Below are 23,379 nucleotides of genomic sequence, written 5' to 3'. Positions count from 1 at the left end.
GGTCCAAGGATATACAAACCACCACAGCTTCCTTCCCTTAAATACTGTCTCACTAGGTTTTTTTTCCCCCTTTCTGTTTGAATCTTCCCATCAGGGGTACAACCTCCCATGTATTCTGAATGTATAATCCCAAACCCAGTCATATGTCAGAATCATCCACAGAGCGCTCTGAACAGGTTTCCCATAGATCCACGCCCGCCGAAGCCACTGCAATGGTCTCTGTCCAGCAGGGAGGCCTGGGGCCTGTATTTTAAACGTGTTCCCTGGGTGATTTCATCACCGTTCCCAGACCAGAGGTGGCCGAAGATCCACGGCTGGAGCCTGAGGTTGCTAAAGCCCAGTAGGACCTGCTGTTCTGTGTGCAGGCTCACACGTTAGTGGCGAATGCCCTCGCTGGTCCAGGGCTGGGACATGGACGTGGACGTGAGTGGTAGAACCTCCCCCCAGCTGGACCCACTCCCCTCATCTCTTCAAATGAAGGAAGGAGCTTGTCACAGTTGAGAGCTTGTTACAGTGCAGATTCTCTGGCCCCATGGCATTTCAGGGTTTGTGTTCTGTCCAGGCTCCCTCACGAGATTCTTGTGAAACAAAAGGAGCTCCTCTCTAGAAGATCTTGAAAAGTCAAGTGTGGGGAGGCAACCGCAGAGCCCTACTTCCTGGATGGGAAGACGGATGCTGAGGAAGGTGCCGCCTTGTAACCAGATGTTATCCATCCACACTGGACGGGAGGAAATGAGCCTCAGGGGCCCTGGGAATTCTGGCCAGATTTATAAGAACATCTTCAAATGTAGAAGCTTCAGAGTCCTTGGGAGTGTCCGCAGGAATTGGTGAGCTCGGAAGGACCTCTCTGGAGTCCACCAATATCAAGTCGATTGCCAAGCATCCTGATACTTACCTGTTTACTCAGCTGTCAGCTATGTGCCAAGCGCAGATACCCTTAAGTTGTATGTGGCGGTTGTCAATGTCTTCCCAAAGAAGAGACACACACCTGCTTGTTCACAGAGCTCTGCAATCAGATGATGGGCGTGGACCAAAAGGAGTCTGCAGAACCATCGATAGCCTTCTGGGAGTCTTATCAGGTACTGACTGGTGCTTAACAAGCAGCCTTGACACTAAGAGCTCACATCAACTGCTGTTTAATCTGTTCAGGATCCTGAGCGGGGTCAAGTAGGTGGTTCATCTGCACTGGCCAGTGGTTATCCAGAAGTCCGCATTCTAAGGACAGTTGGTTGGTGACCAGGGTTTGTGGGGCTGTTGGGCACTGGGGCCTTTTTCTCTCTTTCCCTATCACTCCAAGGCTACCCCTTCTGTATGTGGTCTTCTCTGTGTATTCCCTGGAGTAGAATAGCTTGACTTATCATACAGCTTCTAACCCTCCACCACACTTAGTCCTCAGACTGTCACCGGGAGTCACGACCGTAGGAGATGGTTGTAGTAAGCGTGCTTCACCTCCCGACACTTGGCTGAAGCAGGAGGATTCCTGTTTGTGACGAGGTTGTTTCTAGACCGCAGTTCTCACTTCCACGTTCACTTTTGCCTTCCCTTCATTTCTTGTATGTTTGGTTTTGAAGCCTAGGCTTTAACGGCTGAGCCATCTCTGCAGCCCTCTCTTGGTCACGCCTGTCACACGTGACAACAGCCCCTCTCCCCCATCTTCATTTGTAGTCCCATCACACGTTTGATTATCAGCCTGCCATGCCAAGCCAGGTTCAAGCCTCCCTCCTTCCTCTGCCTCTTACCATGGCATCCCATCCAGTCCAGCACAAGAAAGGGTATTGAGAAGGAGTTGGCAGGGCTCGGGGGCCGTTTCCGCTGCCTCTGCCTCACGGAGGCTCTTACTCATGCTGGCTTGTTGAGGGAACTCCTCACTGAATGCTCACCCCACCTACCCTCCTGTGGTCTGTAGGTTCCTGAAATCACCACTTTCATCTTCTTTGTGCTCAGTGCCCAGGGATTCCTGTTAACTCCAAGACAGAGAAATGGGACTTCCTATGCCTAGAGCAATGTTTCTCAACCTTCCTAGTGCTGCACCCCTTTAATACAGTTCTTCCTGTTGTGGGGACCCACAACCATATAATTCTTGTTACTTTAGGACTGTTATCTTGCTATTGTTATGTATCATAATTAAATATTTGATAAGCAGGTTATCTGATATGCGGTCCCCCTAATGGGGCCATGACCCATAAGCTGAACACCACTGGTGGACCAATGCCCTCCTTAGCCTCTCCTTATCTTCCTGAGGGTGGCCTCAGTACCTCTGAAGTTTGCTTTTCTCCCTTGCCTCTGCACAGTTGGTTTTCATGTCCATTTATCTTTCTTTCTCGCCTGCAGATGAGACTCAGTTCCGCTTCTGGACCCCTGACTCCTCCTCAGGGCCTTCTTTGGAATCATGGCATGATGACGTCCCTCGTCCTCATCTCTTTGCCCTCATACCCTCATATGATCCTCTATTAGACACGTGAGGCTTAGCTTGGTTGGATTTATTTTCTTTCTTTGAAGTGCTCTCTCTCTCTCTCTCTCTCTCTCTCTCTCTCTCTCTCTCTCTCTCTCTCTCTGTCTCATTTTCTACAAAATTAAGTCTGTTGTTTCACCAGTGGGGTTATCTCTCAAATGTTTACTGCTCTATTGCGGAGGGATTAGATTAGATTATGCTTGGGATACAGATCTGGTTCTCTACACGCTGACAATTTTTTTCTCGTAGCCCCAGAATTGGAACTCGCAGGGCATCGTGCCATCTAGTTGAATGCTGCCCCACCAAGCCACATTCCAGCCCTTGCCCAGAGGTTGACCAGGAAGCAGTTCACACAGCACTGTTACGGGCTTTGAGGTTTAGGATGACAGGGCCTCTAGAGGTAGACTTTCTGGGTTGCAGGTCCTGGTGAGACCCTGTGTTGCTGTTGACTTTGGTTGGTAGAAGTTCAGCCTGGCTTAGCTACTGAGCATCTGTGTCAGCCGTGTCCCGTGCACTGTCACAACTCACCATGCCACCGCCTGTCCCCACGTCCTCACTGAAGCCTTTGAGGCTTATTTGAGGTGAGCTCAATAACCTCTTGGGAAGTTCCTTCATTTCCCAAGATTCTTCATTGAACCTTACAAGACTGTCGCAAGAACACAGGAATTCATGACCTTAGGTGTCTGGTACATAGCTAATGTTTATTGAGTTCGTGGATTATTAATTTATTGAATGTTTGTTATAGTCACCCTTGTCGGGGACAGGCTGCCCCTGTGGGTGACATGGGTACCCTGAGTTTCAGAGCTTTGGATCTCTTCTCTCTTAATTTTCGTCTGCCCTTTGCCCCAGTGACCCTATTACCTTTCCATGCTCTGGTTTCCTGTCTGGGGGAACATCTGCCTCTGTCTGTCTACTGAGTGTATCAGGAACAGCAGTATGTCTGCCTGCTGCTTTTCTGACAGTACCCATGAGGTTGTACAAATACACATCTGTTTCAGGAACTACAGGATTTTTTACCACAAACTTATCGAGACACCAGGTATGCTAGACAGTAAACTAGAAACTCACCAGTGAGTGGCGAAGCCAAGAGGAAGCAAATGCAGATTCATTCCCATGCATGTTTGCAGCTAGGTTGTTCTGACTGGCTAACCATCTGAGTTACTGCAAGCATGTGTGTGTGTGTGTGTGTGTGTGTGTGTGTGTGTGTGCATGTATAAGTTTGAGGCCTGTGTGCGCATGCATGTGAAACAGAAGAGAATGAAGGCAGTGCATGGAGATGCTATGCTCTTTGACCTGAATGGTTAGGGAATGGTAGAGAAGAGATGCCCACCCCAACCCATGCTGTGGCAGCCAGCGCCGTCTAACACAGCCCTTGAGAACTCAAGCATGGATAGTTGGCTGACAGGAAACTATGTCTACTGTGTCAAAGAAAAGTTTTTAGTGTCTAAATTGTCTACTAGTTTCTTGGCTGCTCTAGGTGAAGGGAGTCCACCAGTCTGTGGTGTGAAGTCAGGCTGGGGGGGCCAAGCCTGTGACTTACGATAACTATAGGACACATAATTGCCAGACATAAAGAAAAAAACACAAAGATTTGGTTCAGGCGGGAGGTGCCTTGTCTATGTTGCCTATGACCCTTGTAATTGATGGTGGCTTTGTCAGGGTTTCAGTAAAGGCTGTAGGTATGGTAGGCGTTCATTCATGTGAGGAGGAGGAGGAGGAGGAGGAGGAGGAGGAGGAGGAGGAGGAGGAGGAGGAAGAGGAGGGAGCTGGAGTCTGGTCTCTTGCTCTCTGGAGCTGGCAGTCCTTCATTTGCATTTCTGGACGCCCTGTGCCAAGTAAAAGACCCCTCTTATACATCAAGAATCCTAAGCCTTCCTAGGTGAGCAGTGATTAACCAGTGGCTGATGGGTCAGAAGCACCAATGCCTGTGTTTTGACTGACTAATAACATTCAATGTTTCACCATCTTTCTCTTTCTTTTTTTAAAGGCTAGATCTTAAGCACAGGGGTTAATGGATGGAGAGCTGCTGGGACTGGGGGATACGGAGTAAGAAATGCTCAGTTGTGAGCACAGGACCTCTCCAGGGACAGACGCCCCAGTGTCTCACCTCTTGAAATCAGCCACCAATATTCCATTTTGCAATAGATCATTAAAAGTTTTCGTTTCTCAGCTTCTCCTGAAAATCCAGAAAATCTGGCAGCAATGTTTCTCTTTCCCCATATGGCAAAAATCAGCTGGGCTGAAAAGTAACTGTGTCCTTAAGGCAGGACACTTGGCCTTGCTTTTCTCCTTCCTCCTCCCCAGCCCTGCTTCCTTCCCATGCTGGCACTGCTAGTCTGAGCTCACTGAGTTCTGTCCCCTGAGCACTGAGGACAGTGATTCCGACCTCAGTGTGAGCCATCCTTTCTCACAGACAGTGAGTGTGCTGTGTGGGAGGAAGCAGGGCTGCATAACCGCTGTTTACCTGTGGCTGTTGTTTCTGGGATGAATGTCTCTGCTGCTGGGTCAGAGGACAAGAGTTCCGAAGTCTTATTCCAGCTGTGCCCTTGACTTTCAACATGACCCACCAGCCATCATTTAGCCCAGGTCACACTGGTTGCACAATGCCAAATACCCGGATCCTCTTAGTACATCAGAAGGGAAACCGATTTAGAAGAGAGGGAAGGTTTGCCTACCCCCTTTGTCTTTCGTTTCCATGGCCAATATCTTGCACCTGGGTGCACAGTTAAGGATTTCTTCTAATGGGCATGGTCTCTTTAGAAACCGCTTTGCTGCGTCTCCTGACATTGGTGCTTTTGAGCCTCTGAATTGGTTTCTTCGTTACCATGGGGTGCTGGGCTATGCAAAGTTTGGCTGAGCTGCTGAAGTTGCTTACATAATAAATACCAGGAAGTAACTAACTAGCACAAAGCTGGGAAGGAAGATGGTGCAGTCAGGAAGGTGCTCGCCCTCTAAGCACGAGGACCTCAGTGCAAACATTAGAATCCAAGGAGAAAACTTTAACAAAAGACGCAGAGGCAAAGAGAGAACAACAGAAAACCAGTTTGGTGCACAGTTGTCTTCCTAGCACGGTGGAGGTGGACACACATGGATCCTCGGGGCTTATTGACTAGTTAGCCTACCCTAATCACTAAGATCTTGGCCAAAGAGAGAGCTGTCTTGTCTAGCAAGACGGAAGTCCACTGAGGAATAATACCTAGGTTGACCGCTGACCTCCACATGCATGTGCAGGCATGCACACACATATGCATGTACGTGCACTAGCATGAACACACATGCACTTTGCAGATTCATCCACATTTCACTACAAGACATGCTTGAGGATGCTCAGAGGCATTCTAGCACTTTATGTTAGTAGCCCCAATTGAAAACTGCCACCAATAGCAAAATGAGTAAAAACAACTGTCCTCCACTGGGAAGTATTATATAGCAATAAAACGAAAGATGTTACAGTTGCATGCAACTTAAACAGATGAATTTCCTGGGGGTAATAGCGCACTGACTGACAGGTAAACAGAGAAACTGCTAGGCCAGACGAACCTGTGTTACCATACTTACATACATTTCAGAACTGACAAGATGTCAAAAGAGAATAGTGCCTGTGTTTGGTGGGTGGTCATGACAGTGGGCTTAGGGGAATTGCAAGTGGATCTAGCTTTGTATGAGTTCTGCTGATATAGATATGTTTATTTTCTGAAAATTCAATGAGATGTCCCCATGAAATACACATTTTTCCACTGTACATTTTATTGCAACAAAATATTCAAGTTAATAAGGGAAAAACAACACCTGCTAAAGAAACTCAGTATCTGAGATCTGTGTAGCAGGGCTGTGAGCTTTGTACAAATCCATACACACAAACACACACACACACACACACACACACACACACACACACACACACACACACACACCATCAGAAACCATATGGCTAGTTAAACCAAAAGTGAAGTTATAGAAATCAGATAATGCAATGCCACATTTCTGGGAGGGTACAAAAAAGGAGATACATCTCCTGATTCTGCAGAGCTGGTCAGAAAATGACATTGTTGTTGCTGCTGGACGTGGCCATCTCAACATGCCTGCCTGATCCTGGGTATAGGAGCCTATGCTAGATCCTCTCCAGTCAGAACATGGCCCCTGCCACTTTTATGTCTTGTAAGCTGGAATGCTTAACTGTGACTTTTATAATAACCTCAAATTGAGAAGATCCGCTGTTAGCCCACACGAACCAAAGTGGCTCTCTCAGGTTTCTGCTGCTCTGTGTTACTACTTCAGGCTCAAAGTTGGGCACAGTCGTGACTGTCTGGGAGAATCTTAAACTGGTACTCTGTTCTAGCTGTAAGGGAGTCTGGGACTAGGAAGACTTTGAGTTTTCATACCCAACTAATGGAGTCAGCTCTGTTTCAGGAACTAAGAGAGTCCCTAAATTTCATATGACTAGCAGATAGCCACAAGAAACATGATCTGTCTGGTAATGGCTAGCTGTTCTCTAAACTGCAAGTAAAAGCTTATGGCTAAATGTATTCTCCTTGTTGCAACCTAAACATTCACAACCAGAAAAGAAGGGCAAATTCATGGACTGAGAAATTGGCTCCATCAGTACAGTGTGTACCATGCAAGCATGAGGACCTGGGTTTAGATTCCCACCACCTACATGAAATGCAAGGCCTGGTGGGTCTTCCCTGGAACCCCATCACTGGGGAGGCAGAGATAGGAGGATCCCTGTGCCTTGCTGACCAGCTACTCCTTCTAAATTCACGTTCCTGAGCTCAAGGAAAGACCCTGTCTTAAAAATCAAGGTAGAAAGCAGTTGAGGAAGACACCTGACACTGATGTTTGGACCTTGAATACATGTGCAAACACATGCATATGCACACACACACACACGCATACATCTACACATACACAAATGTGTATACACACAAACATGTACATACAGAGACACACACGAACATGAGCACATAGACACACATAACGGTGAATTCGACCTGATCACCATGGAGAGGCAGAGTGAGAGAGAAGCTTGTGATCTGAAATGTGTAAGAACCCTTCTCTCCCAGATTCTCGGGACAGGGCCCAGGGTCAGCATGGTCAGCGTGGCAAATGTCAAGCAGGCTTACTCTGCATTTCTACTGCAGGAATTTCTGTGTTTACTTGGTTACATTTTGTTGTACCAAGTATTTCTTCTTGGTTTTAAACATAAATTTATATATCTTCAATTTATTCATGGTGGAAAAATAATTTTTCCAGTCTTTATACTTGATCTCCTTTATATTTGTAACAGTATGGTTCAGTTTAGTCAAGGCAGATGTTGCTCCTCCTCCTCCTCCTCTTCCTCCTCCTCCTCTTCCTCCTCCTCCTCCTCTTCCTCTTCCTCCTCCTCCTTCTTCTCCACCTCCATTTTCTCCTCTCCTACTCCTCCTTCTCCTCCTCCTTCTCCTCCTCTCCCTCCTCCCCTCCTCCTCTTCTCCCTCCTCCTCCTGATGATCTGCTCCCTAGGGAATTCAGTGCAAGAATGAGATAACGTATTAAAGCACTTAGCACTGTGCACATGCTGCAGTAAATAGCCCATCCATTATAATAGCAATAACTCTAGTTATCTGTAGATACATACTGTCAGTTAAGCTTAGCTGCTGTGTGATAGGGTGATGGCTGACAGGCTATGTGGAACACAACTCTATCTTGTCTTCCATTCACCCCACCTCAGCTGAAGACATTATACAGTTGAGGCAACCTAAGTCTCAAACAGCAAAAAGATGGGATGATGGCCAGTCGAGTTCAGCCTGAATCCTTGACTGTTGCAGCATGTGTATCCCCACAGGCACTGCACTGATAACCCATCTAAGTAGAGTAATGAGAGATAGAGTAGTCTGCCCTCCTTGTCAGAAAAATACCTTCAACTTATACTAATTGTGTTTCTATCATGTAGGGTTTCGAGTATTCAAACTGTTAATTTTCTCGCCAGCTCCCGGTGGCTGTCCTGTCTCATTCCTATCAGTGAGAGCTAGGAGAACTACCTAGCCAGTCTCTCATCTGCAGAGCCAGCTCTGGTGTCTAGAGATCGGTTAAGGGCCCTGCTGGCAGATTGTGATGGTCTGCAGTGTGGGAGCCTGTGGCTCTTTGGCTGTAGTTATAAACAGGACAGGAGGCAGGGGACTTAGGAACACCATGTGTTGTCCATCTTCCTCTCTGTCTCCTACCCTGTTGCTGGTGCTGCCCCACAGACTGCCTGGCGGAATCATAGCCTCCTATTTCCAGGCTCGGGTTCCAGGATAGGAGGATGCCCAAGTGTAAGAAAAGGCTTTGCCAGCGATGGTCCTGTATGTACACCTGAGCTGGGCCCAGCGGGGAAAGCGATGGGCCTGCAAGAGGTTAAAACTTGCCCCTGTGTTTACTTTTGTTGGCTGCCACACTGCATAATAATCTGTCAGCACGTCAGGTGCGGATTTATTTGTGCATTAAAAATGGCCTAGAGCAGGCGGATGCAGACACTCTCCAGCATGCCTCCAGCACAGAAACAGTCGCTCCAAATATTTCACCCTTTTTTAATAAGTGCATTTAATTAAAGTCATAGAACTTTTTTATTATGCTTGAGAAAAAAAAATCCTTCCCCCTTGCTGAAGCTGAACGTGCACTTTGGAGCACAAAGGGAGTGTTCGCCTCACGCCTAGTCCTTAAAATGGAAATCCCAGCCACTGGTGTGTATAAGTCTCTGGCTCTTGGCAGGCTGGCTCCAAGAAGGCATCATGTGGGTTTGGCTGAAAGGAAGGTGTCAGCGTGGCCTGAGAAGAGCGGCCCCCCAAGTGACAGAGAGACGGGCATAGAATGCTTGGTTGTGTGGGTCCTATGACACCTCACAGGATCAACTGGGTTCGGTTGTAGGCAACCGAATGATGTACTTGAATGCGGGGGAGACTGTGTGTCAGCTCTCTGGTGGCAGACAGCCGCTCCAAACGCAGGGGCATGGACTAAATGACCTCTTTAAACCGTACCTTCCAAGGATGGATGTTGAGGGAAAGAAGAGCACTTCAAATTGATGGACAGAGATTTCTTGTGCTCCTCCCATCCCTGCTTGGGAAATCTCTAAATGAGCTGAGACAAAGTTTGGCTCCGAGGTGGTGACAGGGGCGCCGTGCGGGGCCCACTCTACCTGTGCCAGCAGATGAGGAAACATGTCAGGATGAGGGTGGCCTGGAGTAGAACGGCAGTGCAGAGTGTGGGGACCCACGCTTGGTGAGGTGGCATGGGGGAGGGGAGAGGAAGGGCGGGTTGTGTGCACAGCGGGGCAGAAATGGCGCCACTGTGAAGGGGGCTGGGGGCAACCGCAGCATACCAGGCCTGGCGACTTGAGGCCTGCTAATTATGCAGCCCAAGGGAGTCATGCTGGCCTGCCAGAGCTGCCCAGAGAGGTGGCATGGAAAACCTCATAAGGGGGTCTGTGTGCCTCAGGTCTGACCAGGAAATCGCCTCCAGGTCCTGGAGGCTTGGACTAAGGGGCCCAAGGCTGGATGCTGGGGCTCCTTGTCTGTCAACAGCAGTGGTTTGCAACAGCTCCTGGAGACCTTCCAAGCAAGAGAGGACAAGCTTTGCAGGGTGTCTCCTCCTCCTGCTGTTATGTTAGGTGAGGTCGCTGGATCATCTGAAATCTCGGATGCCCATTCCCGAAATTTCTCAGAGCCAGCCTTCTTCGTCCTTAGCATTCTGGTTCCCCCTGCTCCCCTGGGCATGCTCATTAGCGTCTTTTTATGGCTGTAGAAACAGAAATCCCAGAATTAGTTTGCTCGGGCCACCCAGAGAGAGCAAGGTGACCAAAGACCAAGCAGGCTTTAAGAGTTTTTAAAGACTATTCTTAGCATCTTCTAATGGCGCGGGAGCACTGCTGTGATGACTCTCTTCCCTGCTCAAGAAAGGTAAATAAATTCGAGGTTCTAATATTCTTTCTGAAGCAGAGAGGCCCCCCTCCCAGACGCTCAGGCTATGTTTTTTTACCACTTTCCCAGCTTCTACGGCTTTTCATTGACATGTTAATTGAAGCGGTCAATTAACATGTTAATTGAGGAGAACTTGGTAAGTCTTTGGCTTTTCCAAAGGAAGTTAATTCCATTTTAGGAATCTAGATGATCATAAACTTCAACCAAGGATGGGTTTCAAATGCTCACCTTTGCATTGCATGCATCTCTATCCAGCTAGGAGGTGTTTAGAAAAGAAAGGTGTGTGTGTGTGTGTGTGTGTGTGTGTGTGTGTGTGTGTGATGTGTGCGTGTCTTAAGGTCAGAGGACAACCTTGAATGCCAGTCTATGCCTTCCACCTTGCTTGAAGCAGGACCTCCGTTCTTTTCTCCTTTGTGCTTCAGGCTAGCTGGCCAGTGAACTTCCACTTCTCTCTATTCTCCTGACTTCGCTTCGCACCCCTCCTAGGAGTGCTAGCATTACAGGCGTGTGCTATTTCAGCTGTCTGTTGTTGGGTCATCTGTGCATCCTGGGATCAGATTCAGGTTCTCAGCCCTACAGGGCCAGCCTCTACCCACTGAGCTACCTCCCAGCCTGTGGGGAGGCCTTCTGACCACCAGGCAAACCTCCCTGTGATGTGATGAGACCGTACTCACGCTAAGTGAACTAACTACTGTAAGCATCGAGCTACAGTGTGCCAGACGCCCTCTAGAAACGAGTTAACAGAGTCTGAGGAGAAGAACTATTTAGATGAAATTTAAAGCATTTTCTACACATCTGATACAGTAGTCACTGAGGACAAAGAGTCAGAATTGGAATTAGAAAAACCTAAAGAAAACAAAGACATTATTTCTCCATGCCTTTTATGGTCTCTTTTTCCATACTTTAGGAACGTCCTGTGGGTCTTTCCCCCGTTGTTACTCTTCCACTGCTATGCACAATTCTCAGATGTTGGGACTCCCATCTGTGTATTACCTTATGTAAATTACAAGCACCAACTCACCACTCTACACCCCCTCCCCCCCCAAAAAACCTTTATACACTGGTTCTTACTGTTCATCTTTATTTAATTAGAAATTAGAACTAACATTAAGACATATGTATTCATTCATTTTGAAAAGACAATAATAAACATTTTGCTATAGTCTGTATTGTCTGACTTATTAGAAAATGGTGGATTCTATTATCTGCTTCTACATCCTATCTGTAGAGAGATAGGTAGTAGGAATTTTTTTTTAAGACACAGTATCAAATAGGTCAAGTTCAGACTTGCTATATAACCATGGATGACTTTGAACCTCAGATCGCTTGTCGGGATTGTAGGCACTCACTGTACCTCCACACCCAGCTTATGTAGTGCTGGGGGTGGAATCCAGAGTTTCGTGCACACTAGACAGAGACCACTAAATTAGCCGTGTCCCTATTTCCAGTATGAATTAGAAACTATTTGAATGAACTTTCTTATTCTGTTCCACTAATAATCTTTCAGTCATCCTTGCCTATTAAGTGAGTAGTCTACTTGTGCCGGGTTATAAAACATCTTCTATTGGTCATTTGAAAAAAATACCTATTCTCCACGTTACTTCACGGTGACAACCCATCCTTCATTCTTTCACATGACCGTTGCTCTTCAAAAGTGGGTCAGTCGAGCAAAGCCAAGGATATCGTGATGATGGATATGAACTCATATCCATCTAAACGTCTAGTTATGAATTGAAGCTCAAATTGTGTCAGTAGTCAAAAAATCCCTATTTCTGACAGGCATTCTTAACTCATTATGGGAGTGTATTTCCTAGATACCCAGGTATGAACGCCATAGTTTATCTATTTTCTTTATGTAGAACTGGTATTTGATAGCCAGGCAGTGGTGGCACACAACTTTAATCCCAACACTTGGGAGGCAGAGGCAGGTGGATCTCTGTGTGTTTGAGGCCAACATGGTCTACAGATTGAGTTCCAGGTCAGCCAAACAGGTAGCTGGTTTTGCAAAGATGGAGCTGGTTTTGATGACAACAGTCCTTGAATCTTTTTCTTACAAACCAAGCACATCCTACTGGGCACAAACAGTGCTTTATGCATGTTTCTTAACTCTGTCATTCATTATATCATTAAAAATATCTTTTTCACGAGAATATTAAGGTATGTACTCAAGTCAACCACCGAGACAGTAATTGAATTGAAGTGATATCGACAAACATGATCTTAGGTTAGATTATCTGTGTGTAGATGTATGCGTATGTATATTTAAATGTGAATGTGTGGTATGGCATTTGGGGCTCACCACCTTATTCATAGTAAAGCGCCTGTGATGATGCCCGCCACTGTTTATGCAGAAGAAGTATAAACATGAGTACAATAAATATAAACAGGGAAAATGGCCAACATCTTGGTGTATATGGTGGTTTGAATGAGAAATGGCCCCTGTAGGCTCATATATTTGAGTGATTGATCCCCAGTTGGTAAAACTGTTTGTGAAGGAGTAGGAGGTGTGGCCTTGTTGGAGGAGGCGTGTCACTGTGGTTGGACTTTGATGGTTCGAAAACCCTACACCTTTCCCAATCTCATTCCATCTGTTTCCTGTTTGTGATTTGAGATGCTGTGAGCTCTTGGCCGTTTTCTACTGCCATTTCTGCTGCCTGCTATAACCATTGCCTGCCACATGGACCCTTATCTCTTTGGAACTGTAAGCCCAAATAAACTCTTTCTTCTATAAGTTGCCTTTGTCCTGGTGTTTTATTACAACATAGAAAAGTAACTGGGACACCCGAGGTACAGGCTGGGGTCCCCTTCACCACCCCAAGAGCCTTCTGAGTCTTTAGTTTAATCTTAACACCGAAGGCATTAATTCTTAAACACTTAATCTCACTCAATATAGCCTCTGTTGAGGATCCCATAACTACCCAGGTTTTCCAGATCCTGCCCCAACAATGGCTATCCTGACTATGCCACAGTACCCAGGCTTATCCTCCTATGAGACTGGTTTTTGAGGTAGGGTCTCTTTATGACTTCTTCCTAGCTGTCCTGGAATTCTCTATATAGACCAGGCTGGCCTCAAACTCATGGTGACCCACTTGCCTCTTCCTCTTGAGCACTGGGATTAAAGGTGTGGGCCACCAAGCTTCCCTCTCACCTCTCACTAAATCATTAACTCGGGCCCGAGTGTGAATACAAACAGTTCAATGATCTGACACTCCTGGAGAATCTCTCTCTTCTAGCTGTCGTTTTCATACTTGCCACCCTTTCTCATCGTCTTGTCAGTACTCTGTTAACAAACCAATACCGTGGAAATATGATGAGAGCTGGTGGAGCTGGTGATGTGGGGCACATTTCACCTGGAAGCAGAAGATGTGCTGACAGCTCTAGAGAGGACCTCCCTCCCACAAGGACAGGATTCAGTTGTTCTTTTCTTCATCTTCTGAGGGAAGAATCTCCTATTCAAACATGGTCTTTGGACTCGAATCACAGTGGTGACTCAGCAATTTTCAGTAACTGGCTTGAGAAACAGCCCCGTCTTGAATAGCTTTCCGAGTGAATGCAGACTGAAATACAAATAATAGCTTTGGCTTTCTTTAGAGAGAGACAGAGTTTCATGGAAACCTCCAAATTCGCCTGTTGCTCCATATTTTTTCCTCCTATGAATACTAGGTGCATCAAAGTCTTAGGGACTCCTGCACACTCTGCTGGCCTTAAAGAGCCCTGTGATGACACGGTCAAGGTACAGTGTGGTCAGGTGAAGAGGAAGGTCCCATGTCTGCCTTTCATAGAGTCCAGAGCCTGATCTAGTCTAGTGCCCATGGACCAAAGCATGTGGATTTCTAGTTTTGTCTCTGTTGCTATGATAAAAAAGCCCCCCCCCCAAAAAAAAAAAAAAAAAAACAAAAACAAACCAAAAACCAAAAAACACGGTAACTAAAAGCAACCTGGGAAGGAAAAGAGTTTCTGTGGCTTCCATTTTCAGGCCACAGTCCATCATCAAGGGAAGTCAGGGCCAAAACTTGAATCGGGAACTTGAAGCAGAAACACTGGCTCCTAGTTAGCTTGCTTTCTCATACAGCCCAGGTCTATCTGCCTAGGGAATGGTGCTGCCCATGGTAGATTATGCCCCCCTCTTTCAACTGAGGCAGTTGAGGTGGTCCTGTACAGAAATGCTCATAGACTAACATGATAAAGGTATTAATTCTATTGAGACTCCCTTTTCAGGTGATTCTAGGTCCGTATCAAGTTGACAGTATTACGTAGCCCTACTGTGTGTAAGTCACACTAGCCTAGAGTCCCTAAAAAGGAGGTCCTACTAGATCTGACAGTGCAGGAACATTCCAAGCCTCTGCTGGTCGTCCTCCCACGGCCACTGTCTTCTCGGGGTAACAGCATCCGCACGCTCATCTCCACAGCTGCTGCATCTTGAGGCACCATCGCTACCCTGGCTCTTCACCTTCTGTGTACCCCAGTCTGCGTCTCCATGAAGAAACTGCTAGCAATGGGAGATATGAAACACTATGATAAAAAACAAAAGAAAACACTTGTTAGAAATTTAGGGACATTTTAGGCAATTACTTTATTTATCTACGGGGAGTGTAGGGATTTCCCTATGGAGAAAAATTCCCATATTCCCCCAAAGACAAACCCTAACTTACAAGGTCACCAGTAAAAGTGTGTCAAAGTCCTTACTAGCTCAGAGACATTTTACTGGCAAAAACCAACCAATCAAAAAAAGAAAAAAAAAAAACCAACCAACCAAACAAACAAAAAACAACCCAACCAAACAACAACAACAAAAACCCTCAAGGATGAGATTATAATATTCTTGACTTTCTCTGGTTTTGAACATAGGAACTAACAATTTTGTCTCCCCAGATAGTCTTAAGAACCAATTTGTGCTGCCTAGTTGCCTTAATGGAGTCTTAACAAGAAAGCAGAGCATACCTCTACCGAGTTTGGGAAGGGCGAGTGTGTAGAGGGAAAGAAAAGGCAGGCCATAGATCTAAAGGGGTGGTACCGGGAATTGAAGATGGGCGTTTTCATGGGGCTGTTATGGGAGTTCTGAGACATAACACTCGGGAAGAATGGCTATATATATGCCAATGCTATAAGTCTGGTTTTTATGAATATGTGTATGGCAACATAGTTTTAAAAAAAAAAGATTTTATTTATTTATTTAATGTGAGTACACTGTCACTGTCTTCAGACACAGCAAAAGAGGGCATCGGATTCCATTGCATGTGGTTGTGAGCCACCATGTGGTTGCTGGGAATTGAACTCAGGACTTCTGGAAGAGCAGTCAGTGCTCTTAACCGCTGAGCCATCTTTCCAGCCCCTAAATGGCAACATAGTTGACTAGGGTCAGGTTGACAGTCTTCCCTCACTCTTCCCAAACTCTGTATTTATTTGTATACTAAGAATTAGCCTTGTCCCCCTCTTGAACACATGAAGAGGTACGCCCTTCTTATTTGCTGCCAGCACCCCAGTAGAACATGCAGATATGTATCTGGAGACTCTGAGTTTCACTTGTAAAGGCTGTTATTTTAAATAAGGACGTGCCCACAGGTCTGAGGGTCATTCGGGTGCTGCCATCCAGTCCAGCGAGAGATGGACACTTGGAGAATCACTTAAATAGCAGTTTGTAGTTCAAACTTAGACATGTTCCCTGAGTGGGGCTCCAACGCTCCTCCATGCTCCTCCTCTATAGCCTCGTGTCTGATGTGCAGCTCATTTAAGTTGCTGAGGCCTGGGCAGCGTGATCCCTGGAGAACTGTCTGGGGCCCTGTAGTCAGCAGGACAACTGCCCCGCTGTTGCATAAGATCAACCAAGTTGGCATTGCCAGCTCAGACAGTTTCTAGTTAGACTTTACGGTGGCAGCTCTGGGAGGGACGTCACAGTGTTAATGTACAGGGAGGGCTGTGGGTCTTCGTGGGAACATCTTGTAAAACACAGAGCAGATCGTCTGCCTAGGGTTGGGAAATTGAGAAAGCGTAGCTGAGCCCAGAGGAACTGAGCGGAGAAGCTGCTAATGCTATCTAAGGGCACGGGACAATAGCATCCCCTGGATACTTCGTAAGACTGGGAAGCTTCAGAAGACAGCACTTGGGAAGCTGAGCCCTCAGCCGGAGAGGAAGGCTTGCCCTGAGAAGCCCTCTCTCTGAGAACGGCAGGTGCACAGAGGCGCTTCCTACAGGGAACCCACCTCCAGGGGGCAGACACTCTGCACCAAGTCTCTATAGCTTAGCCTGCCTGCCTGCCATGCTTTATGCTGGAGGAAGGTAGTGAGTAGCAGGTCAGCACCCCCCCCAAAAAGCCTGTTGGAGCTGGGGATGATGTTTGCACAATTCTGTACACCCCCAGCTGTTGCTCCAGGTGCTAAGTTAGACACTCAGTAATTAGCGGGGCTAATTTATTTAATCATGTTGGTACTGTTTTCCTTCTCCTGGTTGCTCCTGCCCTCATCCTTCAGGTTTTCCTGGATCCACTCCCAGGTCTGTTTGTTGGGACGTGGTGTTGAGGGAGGATGGATCCTCCTTGATGCCAGAGATTACAGCAAGCTCCGGCTTGGCTTTGGGAAGTGGGGGCATGCCGATTTCTTCGGTGTTCTAGGTCAGAGTTTCTCAAACTGGGCACTCGATGACATTTAAAGCTGGAGAATTCTACATTTGGGGGGTGGGGACGGTAAGCAGGGGCTTTCTATGTATTGTGTCATGTTTGTCAGCATTCCTGACTTTTATTAGATGCCACAAGTGACCGTCCCCCGGCCCTTGCAACGTTCTGTGTGCACGCCCCCAAATGGTCGTGACACCAAATGACCCCCAGAGACTTTAATTAAAGAGAGGGTGCCTCGTGGAGGCTTCGAGCCGCCCCTGCGGGGAATCCCTTCAGACCATAATACTGACCAATAATTTACTTTATTGGGACTCAGAAACTGGTGCAGGGACTGCGGAGAAGGCTCAGTGTCTAAAATGCTTGCCGCATAAGCATGAAGTCCTGGGTTTGGGTTTCCAGCACCCACGTAAAGAGCGAGCACTAAACGGTGAGATCAGTGCTCCAGGTGTGCTGATAGGCAGATGCCCAGGACTGTTTGGCCAGCCAATCAGCCAGTCCTCTGAAGTCTGAGTTTGGTGAGAAACCCTTTCTTAAAAATAAGATGGAGACCTATAGGAAGACACCAAAAATCACAGACTGCCCCCCCCCCTTTCCTGCACATGCGCCCCACTCCTACTGTCTCATAGGCAGATAACGTGTAGTGGTTTTTGATAATGACTGTCCTTTCCCAGCCTTCCATATTGCTCTCTTCTGAGACTGCCTTAATTGGAAGCCCTAGGCCAGGGCAAGGGCTGGCTTGGAGTGCAGGATGTGTAAGCTTAGCAAGGACTCTCCTGCTAGAGGCTGTGTCAGACAAGGAAGTAAGAAAGCTGTGTTGTATATGAGAGCAGCAGGCAGCAGGTTGGAGCCACAGGGACGATATGCAGAACCAGAAAAGCTACTTCTGAGTAAATGGTGAAAACTGAGCTTTGTGGCTTGCTTGGTGGAACGAGTCCAGCATTGCAGAGGCTTTGGGACATCGTTGTTGTTTCTGTTTTTGGATCGCCCACTCTCTGGGCCAGGTAGGGTTCAAGTTCTCACTCATTTTGGGGTTTTCTACAGAAGCCAACTTTGTGTGTGTGTGCCTGTATGTGTGCATGAGCTCGTGTGTGTGTGTGTGTGTGTGTGTGTGTGTGTGTGTGTTTGATCTAGACTGTAGAGCTAATAGAGACAGGTTACTAGAGTCCCAGGAATGGCCCAGATAGTCTAGGAAGGTCTTCAGGGAGGAGAGGAAGCAGAGGGTACAGAAAAGCTTCCGAGAGCTCAGCCTACAGCAGCGACTCCCTTAGATATGAAGTACCACACTACTCGTTCAACTTCCTGATGGCCACATTCAAAGGAGAAAAAAAGCATTGTAAGAGGTTCACTGGGTATTCCAGGCCTGCCTGGGTCGCATAGGGAATAGCAGGCCAGTCAGGCTGCGTAGAAACATTCTGCCTCAAAAGACTATCAAAATAAATAAATAACAACAAAAATGAAAAATAAGGAAGAAAAAGGAAATGAAGGAAACCCATTTTCTTCTTCTTCTTCTTCTTTTTTTTTTACATATACCCATTTTTTGGTATTTGTTTGTTTACTTGTGTATGTAGATAGTAGGGAAGGCAAGCATGTAACAGTGTGTGTGGAAGTTGAAAGACAACTTGCAGGAATAGGCTTTTTTCCTTTCTGGAGACTGAACTCTGGTTGTCAGGCTTGGTGGCAAGCACCTGTATCCTCCAATCCATCTCATTGTCCTTGAAACCAATTTTTTAACAACAGAGTTTGTATATGAAGTCCAGCCTATTCCCAGTTGTTTGAGTCTTCACAGATAATTCATACAAAATCACAAGCGAGGTTGGATGATGGTGATGCACACCTTTCGTCCGTCCCAGCACTCGGGAGGCAGAGGCAGGCAGAGCTCTGCGTTTGAGGCCAGCCTGGTGAGATGCAGGTCAGGCAGGGCTACACAGAGAAGCCCTGTCTTCAAAAACAAAACAAAACAAAACAAAACAAAACAAAACAAAACAACAAACACAACACAAAAATCATCAGTGAGACAATAAGCTTATTTCCCCCCCCCCCGAAGTCTAGGGGTGCCCTGTGTGTTCCGTGCCCATCCCAGTCTCTATACGATCTTGCTTACTTTCTCTGGGCAGCCCTCCCGGGACCTTCTGCCCAGGACAGTGTGGGTCAAGAGAGGAAGGTGAAGTGATTGCATCGTGGACATAGATTCTTCTCTGCATGCAGAAGAAAGACACATCACACCCAGGACAAGATAGGGCCCCATGGGGTCCCCTCCCTGCCTGCCTTATCCTTTACTGCGTTGACAAGGACCTGCTGTGCAGGCTTCTCTGGTGCTCCCTACAGGCAGGGTCTGCCTCCTGATCCTGTTTCCTCGCCTCTTTGTGGCCCTCCCTTTCTGTTTCAAAGGAATGAACACACAAAATAGAACCTGCGCCTCACTGGGCAGTCCCATTCATACACGGTGTTGCACTTTCTTCATTTGTCAGAAATTGTCAGGCTCTCCCCACCCCACCCTGCCCCCATTTTCTTAGTGTCTTAATCGAGGTCCCAATTCCACTCCAGTCTCAGGATGGCTTTAAACGAGTGGTTCTCAACCTTCCTAATGCTGTAGTCCATTAGCACAGTTCCTCACATTGTGGTGACTCCCAGTTATTTCGTTCCTGCTTTATACCTGTTATGTTGCTACTGTTTTCAATCATACTGTAACCGTCTGATATGCAGGATGTGTGATCTATGACTCCCGTGAAAGGGTCATTCGACCCCACAAAGGGTCGCAGGTTGAGAAACACTGCTTTAGGAGCTGGGCCCAGGTAAATGCCAGCAGCTCAGGTCTTTGCAGGCTTGTCTTTCTTCTTATACCAAAATGAAACCTAAAGAGACCTTTCCTTAGAAAAGGACAAAGGGAGATGTGGGTTAGGTGAGCTGGAGTTAATAATGCTGGCCAAGAAGGACCCAGAAGCACAAAACCAGCAAAGACAGGTTCATCTTATTTACCCGGCGAGGCTTGGAACCTGTTCCTGGCCTCTGAACGGTGTCTGAGTTTAGCTTTCATTTCCCCGAGATCTTTTTCTTCTGCCTCCTCCGAGGATTGGACTCTAGAAGGCTGATCTTGTCTGGATGCAGGAAGTCATTGTACTCCCTTGCTGGGTCACCTTGATTGAAGTTTCTGGAAAGCCCCACTTTCAGTCTTGCTGCCCAGGAGGGGTGATCTGGTGCGCCCTCTGAAATAGGAACTCGTCTTAGCCATACCTACCAGCAGGTCAGTGGTATCGGCCAGAATTGATCAGTTCCCTCCCCTCCCCCATGGGGCTCATGGCAATGTTTGCAGATATCTTTGGTTGCTACCAGTCATGGGGGAGAGGGGTGCAACTGGCATCTCGTGAGCCAGAGACATTACTGAGTTCCCTCTAATACACAGACAGACCTTCCTTCTGCCAAAGAGAACGAGCAAGCGCGGTTGGAAAGTGCTTGCCTCGCAGGCACGAGAACCTGAGTTCTGGCCACAGAATTCACACTGAATAAAAACAGGGCGTGGTTTTGTGAGCTTATAATCCCAGAATTTAGGATGCAGAGGCAGACAGACCGCTGGAGCTTGCTATCCTGCCAACATAGCTTGCTTAGCGGGCTCCAGATCAGTGAGAGGTTCTGCATAAATAAAAGTTTAAAAGTGGTTGCTGTCCAAGGAACGACATTTGATGTTGTACACACACACACACATGGATGCACACGAACACACATAAAATAATCATCCCACAGCCTCAGTAAGTACAAGGTTGGAAACTCTGTAAGAGAATCTTTCCTTTGATGCCCGAGCCCTGCAGAAACCCTTGGGTGTCGTGAAGCAGAGAAGTGATTCAGTAACTAGCATATATAAAGTTAGTGCTTCTCACGGCTTCGTGGGCATCCACCTGACAACGGAACTGGGTCCCTGCTGCTGCCTCATGGAGGGCTGGGTGTGCTGCCCAAGAAGGAAGAAGCTGAACTAAGCGGCCAAAATAAGTATCAGTACCTCCTGATCCATCCGTCTCTGGCAAGGGTCTGGTTGTTGCATGTGTGTGTGTTTGTGTGTGTGTGTGTGTGTGTGTGTGTGTGTGTGTGTGTGTGTGAGGTGTTGGTGTATATGTATAAATATTTGCAGGTTTGCCTGTTTGTGTATGTAGTGGCCAGGGGTTAATGTCCAGTATCTTCTCTTGTCTATTTAAATTTACATTTATGTATGTATGTATGTATGTATGTATGTATGTATATGTGCATCGATTCACACACACAGACCTGCCACAGCCCAGCGTATGGAGACCAGAGTACAACTTGCTTAAGTTGGTTCTCTCTTTAAACCATGTGAATCCTGGGGATTGAACTCAGATCATCAGAGTTGGCAGCAAGCACCTTTAGCCACTGAGTCATCTCAATGGCCCTATCACTGGTTTCTGAAACAGGGTTCTTCATTGAATGCACAGTTTGCTATGTGGTCAGACGGACTGGCCAGCAACTCTTTTGGGATCTACCTGTCCCCACACCTCTGGTTCCCACAGCAATAGATCCTTGTTGCCATACCCAGGTTTTATGTGAGTGTCGCAGATAAAGACTTGCACTTTATGTACTGAGCCATCTCTTTAGCTCTGGAAGGGTCTCATTTTACTCTTTCCAAGGAATCTATCATACCCTGCAGTGGGCTGGGTGAGATTCAGCTCAAGGCTCATTTCTATATTTCCTAAGGCAGGAGTAATGAACCAGTCTTTGCAGATGGGGTCAGAACATTGCTTGAATGAGTGAAGCAAAAGGGAATGTGCAGAAGTCCCTGATGCCTCCAGCCTAGCAAGAGCATTTTCATGGGAGTAAAAGTGGGAACAGCACATGAGCCTACTGGTCTACCAAGCCCGAGGTCTATGCTGGCCTTGTTAAATGTGGGTGGAGTCCTCTAACCAGAAACCTGGTCTTACTTGCTTTCCTTTGGGCCAAGGCTGGCGTGGTCAGATTCTGGCACACACTTGTGTCTGGCCTCTTGAGAAATACTCATTTCACTTCATAGACTTGGTCCTGCTTCCCAGAGTGGACATGGTCCTCGGTCCCAGTGCAGCCACACATAAGACACGGAGAACCTTCTTTCTGAATAGGTTGGGGTGGTCCCCAGGGCTGAGGACCCCAGCCCAGGTTTCCCCTTACTCCTAGTCCTTCCCAAGGGAGCCATGTGGATTAGTTGGCCTCGGGGGAACTTGTCCAGAGCTATGGGTGATCTGGAATTGATCATGCCTGACAGTCTCTGCACAATGGCTCTCCTTGTGGAGGGAGTCAATGTAACAATTAAAAGGCAGTTGGGGCCCCAAGGGAGGAGAAAGGACATAATTCTGGGATGCCTTGGGGGAGGAGCCAGGAGATCTCTCCTGTTGTTGAAAATAGAATGTGACTTAACAGAATACACACTTGGCTCTTTTTGTCCCAAAGTCAAGTCATCTGAGATAGACTCTTAAAAATGTCATTTGAATTTTATACTTTTTTCCCTCTGTATGTGTGTGTATGTGTGTGTGTGTTGTGTGTTTCCTGTGTTTATGTATGTGAGTGCTCCGTACCTACCCAGCTTTTAATGTGGGTGGTAGGGACCTGAACATGGGTCCTCAGGATTATACAGCAAGCTCTCTATTTATTTGCTGAGACAAATGATTTCTCTTCGCTTCATCTTCTGAATTCGGACACCCTTGATAGGTATGGATGTAGTCAAATAGGATATGGCATCAACGTTGTACCTCTCTAGCTGTGTGACTCGTGATAAGCTCAGTTCCTCATTTGTTGGTGGAATCCTGTGGATCAAGCAGAAGCTGTTGCAAGGATCAAACAAGCGAATGTCAATCAAAAAGCTCTGGAAAGAACGACAGACAAGTGTTTGTAATTATTTGCACTGAGTTGTTTTTTTTTTCCCCCCTTCCCCTTCCCAGGAGGGAGGAGATGTTTTTCCTAGGCAGAGGCAGGCATCTTCATAGGCAGGCATGTGACTCCTAAGCCCTTGCTTCCCTCTAACCTCTTGCCTCCAGGGTTCAGGCAATTGCTTATTGGGAAGACAAGCATGGGGAGGGAGTAAGAAAGGGTAGGAATTTGAAGTAATTGCAGTGGTTGTCTAATTATAGATCCCAGTCTCCATTAGTCCCCAAGCTGTGCGCATGAAGCATAAATCATTTGTGTCTCCCTTGTGGGAATTCACGGCCTCATCCCCAGGGCTCAGCCACACTCGGAGCCACATTTCCATTCTTCATCTGAAGGCCAACCTTATTCCCTGTAATAAGTATTTTTCCCCCCAATAAAAGCTAGGTTGGGGCTGAAACAATCCTGTGTCTGCCAGACCTGGGTTCAAGGCAGCTTCCCCTAGCTTGGGGTTTTTGTTTTGTTTTGTTTTGTTTTGTTTTGTTTTG

General features: G+C 47.0%; 2 long non-coding RNA genes across 2 annotated transcripts in view; both read left to right on the top strand.

The window, feature by feature from the left end:
* The window catches only part of LOC115487747, a 54,394-nt gene extending 41,844 nt beyond the window's left edge, over positions 1-12,550 (top strand). The window contains exon 2 of the long non-coding RNA XR_003949613.1: positions 563-12,550. This is a non-coding gene — a long non-coding RNA (uncharacterized LOC115487747). The remainder of the gene's footprint in view (positions 1-562) is intronic.
* Positions 1-23,379, top strand: part of 2610035D17Rik (RIKEN cDNA 2610035D17 gene) — a 157,933-nt gene that overhangs the window by 70,599 nt on the left and 63,955 nt on the right. The gene's annotated exons all lie outside the window — the stretch shown is intronic.

This window comes from Mus musculus, chromosome 11 (assembly GCF_000001635.26).
Source record: "Mus musculus strain C57BL/6J chromosome 11, GRCm38.p6 C57BL/6J".
Lineage (NCBI taxonomy): Eukaryota > Metazoa > Chordata > Mammalia > Rodentia > Muridae > Mus > Mus musculus.
This window is presented reverse-complemented; position numbering and strand designations above follow the sequence as displayed.